The sequence below is a fragment of the Trachurus trachurus genome (assembly GCF_905171665.1).
Source record: "Trachurus trachurus genome assembly, chromosome: 7".
Classification (NCBI taxonomy): Eukaryota; Metazoa; Chordata; class Actinopteri; order Carangiformes; family Carangidae; genus Trachurus; species Trachurus trachurus.
The window spans coordinates 34883652-34892977 of record NC_139901.1 but is presented as its reverse complement, the minus strand read 5'-3'; the positions used below and the strand labels follow the sequence as shown (position 1 = coordinate 34892977).

General features: G+C 41.5%; 1 long non-coding RNA gene across 1 annotated transcript in view; it reads right to left on the bottom strand.

The window, feature by feature from the left end:
• Window positions 1–666: 666 nt before the first annotated feature.
• Window positions 667–9326, bottom strand: part of LOC310988711 — a 531702-nt gene continuing 523042 nt past the window's right edge. The window contains exon 3 of the long non-coding RNA XR_014595499.1: window positions 667–723. This is a non-coding gene — a long non-coding RNA (uncharacterized lncRNA). The remainder of the gene's footprint in view (window positions 724–9326) is intronic.

Here is a 9326-nt window from a genome sequence, read left to right as displayed (position 1 = left end):
TAATGCTTAATAATGTACTAACTAACATCAATTAAGGGACCCTTATTGTAAAGTGTTACCAATCGTATTAAATGAGGATTGTGATGAGTCTTATTTTAAATCTGTCACTTCCAGACGGAGGACGAACGTCTTTCTCTCCATCTGTCTCCAGTCAGCTCCTTCTCTCATTTTCATTTCTTCTCCGTTCTTCTTGAATTAATTTGATTGTCAGATTGTTCTTTTGTTCCTCTTCTCTTCCTCTTCAACCTGCTCGTCCTCTCTTCTCTTCTCTTCTCTTCAGGAATGAGACATTCTCATCGTCTCTAAACCAAATCAAAGAGTCTGGAAACAATGAATCCTTTACGAGCTCCTTGCTGCTGTGAGAATTTTAACGTTTTGATTTCAAAATGAGGGAAACTTTATAAATAAGCGTGTGGCACAGAGAGACGGCAGCTTGCTCCGTTTAGGGAAATTCTACTGAACAAGACTTTTGTGAAAGTTCAAAGCAGCGTTTCATCTGCAGCTGCCGGTGCATCGCTGTCATGGAAACAACAGTCCAGTTTAGTTTTCAGGGTCGATGGTTTGACACCGTGAACACAACAGACGACATCCCATAACTAAACTCACACACAAACTAACATTCAAAGAGCAAATCAGAAAACATCTTGGAATTTCATATCAGTGAGGAGGAATGCAGCGTTACACTGATGCTGCATTCACCTGCAGTCGGGCAGACGGCCGTCGCTAACAAACCAGATGTCATTTTAGTCACAGAAGTCCAGAGAAAGACGGTAAAACAATACCACATCGCCATGACAACATATTGTCACGTGTATTGTTTTGCCTCGTGCTGACGGACCACTTGTTTACATAGAGGCTTGTTTATGTCGTTACGTGCAGCGGCTGTCGTCCGTCTGCCATCTGCCCAATTTCACCTGAATGCAGCATGAAAAAATACGACTGAGTTTCTTGAGACATACTACGGAAGCCCTAAAGGGCAGGTCCGTATACATTTTTTTATTACCGTTTTCTCGTGATAACTAATTCATTTATGGTTTTGACATGGTTACCTAGCAACATGATTCACTACAGCTACTGTTCAGCTCGAGCATGGGGCAGTTAACTTTTCTACTCTAGCCTACTCACTGGTGTGATTATTGTCCACACCTCTGTCAACAATAACTTAGCAGTAAGTTACACTTAACGTTAGTTTGTATAACGTCACTGTGCTGGGTTTATTTAAGGGGCTACTAACCGGCCGGTGGTCCCATCTATCCTGTTTCAGCTAAGCTAACGTTAGCTACTGGCTGCTGCTGTCAGAAATCACAACCTTTATCTCGAACCATCAGACACCTGTTGCCTGCGACCACTGATGTAAATGTAGGCTAATGTTAATTTGGCAAGACAGCAGTGTTCATGAGCTTTATCTGAGCAGCAACTAGCTAACATTACCTTAGCTGAAGCTGCCATAACGTAGTCTACTCTCATGTGTTTATGCTAAGCTAACCTGTAGCACCTTAAATAAACCCAGCTCAGTAAACAAACTAACGTTAAGTGTAACTTACCGGTACTTCATTGTTGACAGTTCAATAGAGCAGAGCAGAGCAGACTAGTGGCAGCTCTTGAAAGGCTGGAATCAGGATGATGTGATCACATGAATCAGCTCACTGATTTGAGTTCTACACATGGTTCTGGGCAGTTTTAACGCTAACCAGTCACCCAAAGGGATATCCCTGTGGCCAAGTAACCACAGGAGGACCCTCACACCAGTTATATCTGTACATGTGCAGTGTTTCCAACAGACTCGCTTTATTAGCTTTCTGCTACAAACATACAGCGGCTAACCAGCTGCCTATGACCAGCTGCTACCTCGCTGTAAGCAGAAGCGATTGCACCGGGGAAACATGTTGCTAGGCAACCATGTCAACGACACATTCTATGATTATTTCGTTATCACAAGAAAACTGTCTTTGTTGTCTCGATTTAACAATAGTGAAAATATACGCACATCCTTTGCTTGGGGTGCTGGGCCAAATGGACAGTAGAAAATAGAAAAAATAGCCCGCACAACCTCGTTTTTGCTCCAGAATATTTTACTGACACAACGTTTCGGGCTCTCAGCCCTTCATCAGGTCATCATCATAATGTGTTTCACCCGTGTAACATCTATATGTGGACGCCCCCCTGGTGACGACGAGGAGGTGATACGAATAGACTGTTGTTGCAACGAGAATCCTTTTGGATATTCACTTTGGGCACGATGTCTCCTAGAGGCATGAATGAAGAGTTCCCTATCAGTCATTTTTTGTGATGTATGTGAGGGACAAGATATGTATATATATATATTTTTTAACCTGATGTCATTCTTGGACGTTTCAGATATAATGTATGATGTATGAATGTCAAATGTTTCCCCATTGGTAAGTTGTCTTCACACAGGCTACTATGTTGCCATGTTGTGTGTGATTATTTTTTTTTGTGAATGACGCCACGTCTCATGACGTCACCAGGGGGCGTCCACTTATAGATGTTACACGGGTGAAACACATTATGATGATGACCTGATGAAGGGCTGAGAGCCCGAAACGTTGTGTCAGTAAAATATTCTGGAGCAAAAACGAGGTTGTGCGGGCTATTTTTTCTATTATCTCGATTTAACGAAATAATAAGTCGTTATCACGAGAAAACGGTAAAAAATGTATGGACCTGGCCCTTTAGGGCTTCCGTAATATACAACCACAACACTAGATGGGAGGAATTCCTACACAATGGACCTTTAAAGTCCTGGTTAAAGCTCCAACATCTTCACTGAAACAACTTTTGAACTGTTTCACAGTGACGTTTATCTACATGGTGTTAAAGCTGCGGGATCAATAACACAAACAACAACACAGAGATCTGGAACCAACGTGACTGACAGGTCTAACTCCATGTGCAGCGCCGACTGGGATGGATTAAGTGTCTGCAGCAAGTCTCAAGTCTCTACGACTAAAACGACTTTTATAGAAATGAAGTGAAACCACAAACTGGCTGGAAGGATCAGAGCACTAAATCAACCTACACATCGTTTTAATTCAATTAGGTCGAACATGAACATGTAAAGGCAGCGCTGTAATGCTACACTACACTACACTACACTACACTGCAAAAACTCATCATCTCTCCAAGAACATTTGTCTTATTTCTTGTCAAAATGTCTCATTTCTAGTCAAAACTAATCTCTTTCCACTTAAAATAAGACTCATCACCTAAAAATGAACTTGTTTTTAGATCATTTTCACTTGTTTCAAACTCATTTTTACTTGAAATAAGTAGAAAAATCTGCCAGTGAAAGCAAGTTGTTTTGTGTTTGTAATAAGAAAGAAAAACTTGCTCCACTATCAGATTTTTCTACTTATTTCAAGTGAAAATCAGCTTGAAAGAAGTAAAAAGTGTCTAAAAACAAGCTGCTTTTAATGTGATGAGTCCTATTTTAGGTATAATTAGATTTGTTTTGACTATAAATGAGACATTTTGACTAGAAATAAGACAAATATTCTTGGTAAGACTTTGAGTTTTTGCAGTGTAAACTACACTACACTGACTTAATGGAGCGAACAGAACTGAATCGATGTTGATGAACAGATGAAATGAGAACGATGTGACTTTGACATGATGCTTTAAATTCTTCAGACATGTGCTTCTTTCTTTCTTTCTTTCTTTCTCTCAGCACTGAAACAACTGAGCAGCAGAGAAACGAAGCTCAGGTCCAGTTCTCTGCAGTGTGAGTTTATGACACCAGAAAACCAGATAGCAGTGTGAGGATCAACGCCAACAATAGCACCTATAATTAGATTTGCCCCGAGCCCGCCTGCTGGCCTCCTCCTCTGCCTCTGCCACACTCTAATCACAGATCGTCTGCTTCGTCTGATTTAAATTAGGATGTTTTTTTGCCTCAGAAATTACTAGAACGAACATCCTCATTATCCCGCTTCACCTCTAAATCACTTTCTCTCCCCTCGACCGCATTCAAAACAGCTGCAGCCTCTGGAAAGTGGTAAAACAGCACTTAGGTTTTAAATTAGTGGCTTTACTGCAGGAATGAGTTGGTGTTGTTTTAACAAATGGCCCGGCCAACACTTTTGGGTGGGACGGAGAGTCGGGGACAAACACAACTACTTTTGTATTTAGAATATAGGCAACATACAACAAATCACACACCTCCACTTTCTACTGAAGCTCAACAGACAGAGAGAAACATATTTTATAAAGTTATTCAGTCCTTTGTTCAACAATCAGCTGAAATCTCCTCCAGCTGCGAGCTGCTTTGCATTGTGGGACGACATCTATCAACAGCTGAGAAATCAAACAAACCTAGTCTCTGCATAATAATAATCTGTGAGCGCTGCTAATTCTGAAAAGCTGCAGCCAATTACAGCGCAGAATGAAACTCATGGGGCAGAGCTGCAGTTGTGTAGAGGCTGAATTAGCAGAATGAACATCATCATTATCCCACTGCACGTCTAAATCACTTTCTCTATCAAAACAACAGGAGGAGGATGGAGGTCTGAAGTGTTTTCACTCTGAGCTGCAGCAGCTCGGTCACCGTTCACTCTGAGCTGCTCTCGGCTCTGATCAGGTCAAACCTAAACCATGACTGCACAGAAACATTCACATCGTCACCATCTGATGGGAGAATATCTTAGTCCAACACTTCACATTACACACTACAAACTAACTGCAAAAACTCTAAATCTTTCCAAGAATATTTGTCTTATTTCCGGAGACAAATAAAGTTTTATTGAATTGAATTAAATTTGACTTTAAAGGAGACGTATTCTGTCTCTTCTCCACAGATTAAACAGTTAAACCAGGTTGTTAAAGTCATGTGTCTGTTCTGCTTCGGTCCAAATCCTCCAAGGATCAAACACCACAGCTCTCTCTGGTTTCAGTGTCACTGTCCCTTTAAATGCTAATGAGCCACCAGGCCCCGCCCCCTCTACAGGTATCTGTAGGGGCGGGGTTATGCTAATTAGAAACTAATGACATCATAGTCAACCAGCTGAAACCTGAACAGCTCTGAGTTACTGTTGATTCTCCCCAGATCAACGTTAAAGAGCCTCAGAGAGACGATGCTTAGATAAAATGTGTGGCGGCCTGGGAAAACCCATCGGAAGTCACTGACGTTCAAATGGCAAATAGTTGGAAAAGTAATATTTCCTCGATTTTGTGTGATTCTGGTACTTTGAACTCCCTACTACATCGTGGTGAATAAATATTTTAAGAAAACAAAACGGAAAGTACTTATTTATATGTTTTTGTGGCGAGTAAAGCGTTTCGTTTCCAGCTGATCTGCAGCAGCAGCGCTAGAGGAGAGGAGCTCCGTTGTTGTTGTAGAGGTAACATTCAAGGACCCTCGGAAAGCAGAGAATCCCACGATTCAGATGCTTTTTACAGCTGATCTTTATCATAAACGGTTCAGAAGCTGTTTAATGTTTTGTAAAACACTCGTCTTTAGAGGGTTAAAACAGCAACGTTCTAGTTAAAGCCATTTTTCTCACTTTTCAGTTTTTTGGTCCTAATAGATTAAAATGAACATAACTTTTGATCTGAGAGGGATATATTTATTCAAGCAGTTGTGAATGGTTGAAAACTTCTAGTTTATGGAAATATCAAAAAATGAAAATGTCAAAATCCCACCATGTGAAGGGTTTTCCCAGGCCACCACACATATGTCTCCTTTAAGTCTCCACCTCTACAGGGAGGAGGAAGAGGAAGAGGAAGAGGAGGAAGAGGAAGAGGAAGAGGAGGAGGAGGAAGAGGAGGAAGAGGAAGAGGAAGAGGAGGAAGAGGAAGAGGAGGAGGAGGAGGAGGAAGAGGAGGAGGAGGAGGAAGAGGAAGAGGAGGAGGAAGAGGAGGAGGAGGAGGAGGAGGAGGAGGAGTAGTAGTCGTCGTCGTCTCAGTGCTCCGCAGACTGAAGGCGTCCCCCATGCAGTTAGTTTTTAAACTGCTCAGTGTTAATTAATGATGATGGTGAAAACCACTAATGAGTGGAACAAACACTGTGATTATGTCGCTGTGCAGCTAAATCCCTCTGTGCTGCTCAACAACACGACACAATTAGTGGCTTCGCTGTAGCACAGAGGTTGTGTTTACTGAATCAGCTCTACCTATTGTTAACTCACTGTACTGTTACCTAGAGGTGAGAAAGACGCACAAAGACGGTGTGCTAAATAAATCTATTTGCATCTACTGCCCCTGATATTTTGCATGTTCTGGCAGAAACGCCCATATTTGCATATTCATCAAGGCAAACGTGCTAAATGCATTGCGTGTGCTTTTTTGCCCGTTTGAGAGACGCAATCCTCAGTGCACCTGGTTAGTAGGCCTAGATCAGCTTGCACATTTTTTGTGGGAGGCATCAAGTTTGCACACGTTTCTATCCACCACTTTCTGGAGAATGACGCTGGGTGTCGCCATGACACTCCATTCCACTTGTCTTGATAGACATCGGCCGTGATGACTTTATTTATAATCATCACGTAGTTTTAATGAGAACAATACGGACGAGGTTTTAGCTTTATGTCACATTTTCACGTCACTATATCACCGTTGTGACTACTCTGATGTTAATGAAGTCTATAAAACGAATTATTGAACAAACATTACTATTTAGATAAGCTGGGCTAACCGTTAGCTGTTAGCCGTTAGCAGTAACTCAATAAACTAAAATATTTTCTCCAGCGGATATCCTAGTTCCAACATGACTGAGCTAATTGGAGTAGTTTCATGTCGTGTCCCACAACGGGAGGGTTTTAACAGCTGACGTCCTGCTGTTAGCTTAGCTACTGCTGTTAACTGTCAGCAGCAGCAAAGCTAATGGCTATGATAACCATGACTAATTACAAAAATGTGCACATAGAAATGTAACGTTTGTTCAATAATTCGTTTTATAGACTTAACAAACATCAGATTTAGTCAAAACGGCCCGGAGCCCCCACATTTGGCACCTACACCGGTGGCTAACGCTACCAGTTAGCTGCTAACGCTACCAGTTAGCCGCTCGCTAGTGAAACGGAAGTTGAAAACCGACTTCCGTTGTGGTGTGACGCAATGGATCATGGGAAAATAAAGTGGTGGATACAAGCAAACCTTTAGTAGATCAGGCCCTTTGTGTAGCCCATTTCACACGTTCTACACAACCAGTCGTGGGTTTTCATTCAGGTTTTTTTTTGTCATCTTTCTTCGTTTGATGAACCAATGAATAAGAAATGCAGAAAACAGAAGACGCCTTCACCACCTTACATGTTGCACTACGTTTGAAGTCTGCACCTGGCCTCTCTCTGATTTCAGAGCTGTCTCTGGGCAACAACTTGTCTGACTATAGGTCTGACTAGTCGTCACTGATTCCACCAATGTGTTACGAACTGATGAAGCTTCTTGGAAAAGAGGTGAAACGTCTTCCTAGACAAATAGAAGTCCAGTTGCCTTCGTTTCAATTTGTTGCCCAGCGATGACGAGGACCTGGATGAATGAGAATATTCACAGACATTTCAGAGCTGGTTTGGTTTTAATAAGGATTGAAAAACACTTCCCCTCGTTCTTTGAAGACCAAACAGGGCAACGTGAAGACCAAGCGCTATAGGGCCGAAGTTGACTGGAAGTGATGGGGGCGGGACTAGATCAGCTTTTGCTTCTCCCGCTTTCCCTTTCGGCCATGTGTATTGTATTACTCGAACTAAGATGAAGTGTGATGATGATGATTTAAATTGACATGCCCGAAATAAACAAATTGATTGATTGATTGCAAGTGGTTGAAATGGACTACAGATGGAAATTAGCGGCTCCGCTAAATCTGGTGCAGCCATCTTTTTATTGTCTCAATAATTAATGTCACTGCACACTGTCCTTTTTAAATAAATAAAATAAATAAATGGGACGGGGCCTCAGTGTCCTGAAGTGACGTGCTGAAATGGTGGAGCGCCCCCTTTGGGTTGAGAACTGGTAGCTTCCTCCAGTGAAAGACCAACAAAATTAGTTTTTATCTTAGTAACATCCAGTCTGTTATTATAATCTAAACAGTTTTTATATATTTTGTGATTGCTTGTGCTTTTTTGCTGTTTTTAACCTCTGTAAAGATAGATAGACAGACAGACAGACAGACAGACTTTATTGATTCCAAGCTGGGAAATGACAGTACTTTGATGGAAAGTGCACACGCGGGCGTCCACCATCCCAGCAGAGAAGCTGCAGAGAGGAAGTAAAGGAGCTCAGATAGAAACAGATGTTGGTGCAGCTGATCAACAGCTTGACAGGTCTGTGTAAGTCATTGTAATCTAACTGGAACATGAGATGAGTCTTCTGTGGACATCCAGTGGGTTTGTCCTCTGGGGATCATGAACAGAGATCTAACACAGACCAGGAGGCCTAAAGAACATCACGTTTTCCTCTTTGGAGAATAAATATCCAGGGAAAGCAGTAAAGGACGAGCAGAGCAGACGACTTCTGTGTTGTTCAAACCTAAAACGGTTGAAGAAGTGTAGAAAAGTCGGTGACGACCACACGCTGATGTGTTCAATATGCAAACTGCTCTGGATGTCAGTGTGTTGTGTTGTTTTCTCATGAGCACAAGAAGCTTCTTTTATGATCTCAGCACAATGAACTCATTGTCTGCAGAGTTCCTTATTTGATCTTGTCACAACAAATGAATAAATAAATAAATGCCTAATAATGAATCAGTTTCTTTACACCAGAGAAGCAGCAGCAGCAGAGAGCAGTGGACTGAACGTGACGTGGACGCGTTCTTCATAACTTTAACTTCATGACAGGAAACAAAACCTCAGGAATAATTGAAGACATGTCTGTGTGGGACTGAAGCTTCATGTTGGAGTCGAGTTCAAACGCAGAAACGCAAGTTGAGAATAAGATGCAAATAGAAAACTACACTGTAAAAACTCCCATCGACTCCCATCAGGAAGGAGATTCAGGGTCCATTATCTCGCTAAACCAAATTGGTGAATCAATCAGGATCAGGTGACATTGACATTGAGAGCTGTTTATTTTAATGCTTTTTAACCGACGGGAAAGGTGCGTGAAGCTCTTGTGCGTCTTGTGTCTTGTGTGTCTTTGTGTATTTTATTGTGAATATCTGTGACTACTATGTCTCTTTTATCTTCACTGCAAAAGCTCGAAATCTTTCCAAGAATATTTGTCTTATTTCTTGTCAAAATGTCTCATTTCTAGTCTAAACTAATCTCTTTTCCATTTGTTTCAAACAAATTTTCAATTGAAATAAGTAGAAAAATCTGCCAGTGAAAGCAAGTTTTTTGTGTTTGTAATAAGAAAGAAAAACTTGTTCCACTATCAGA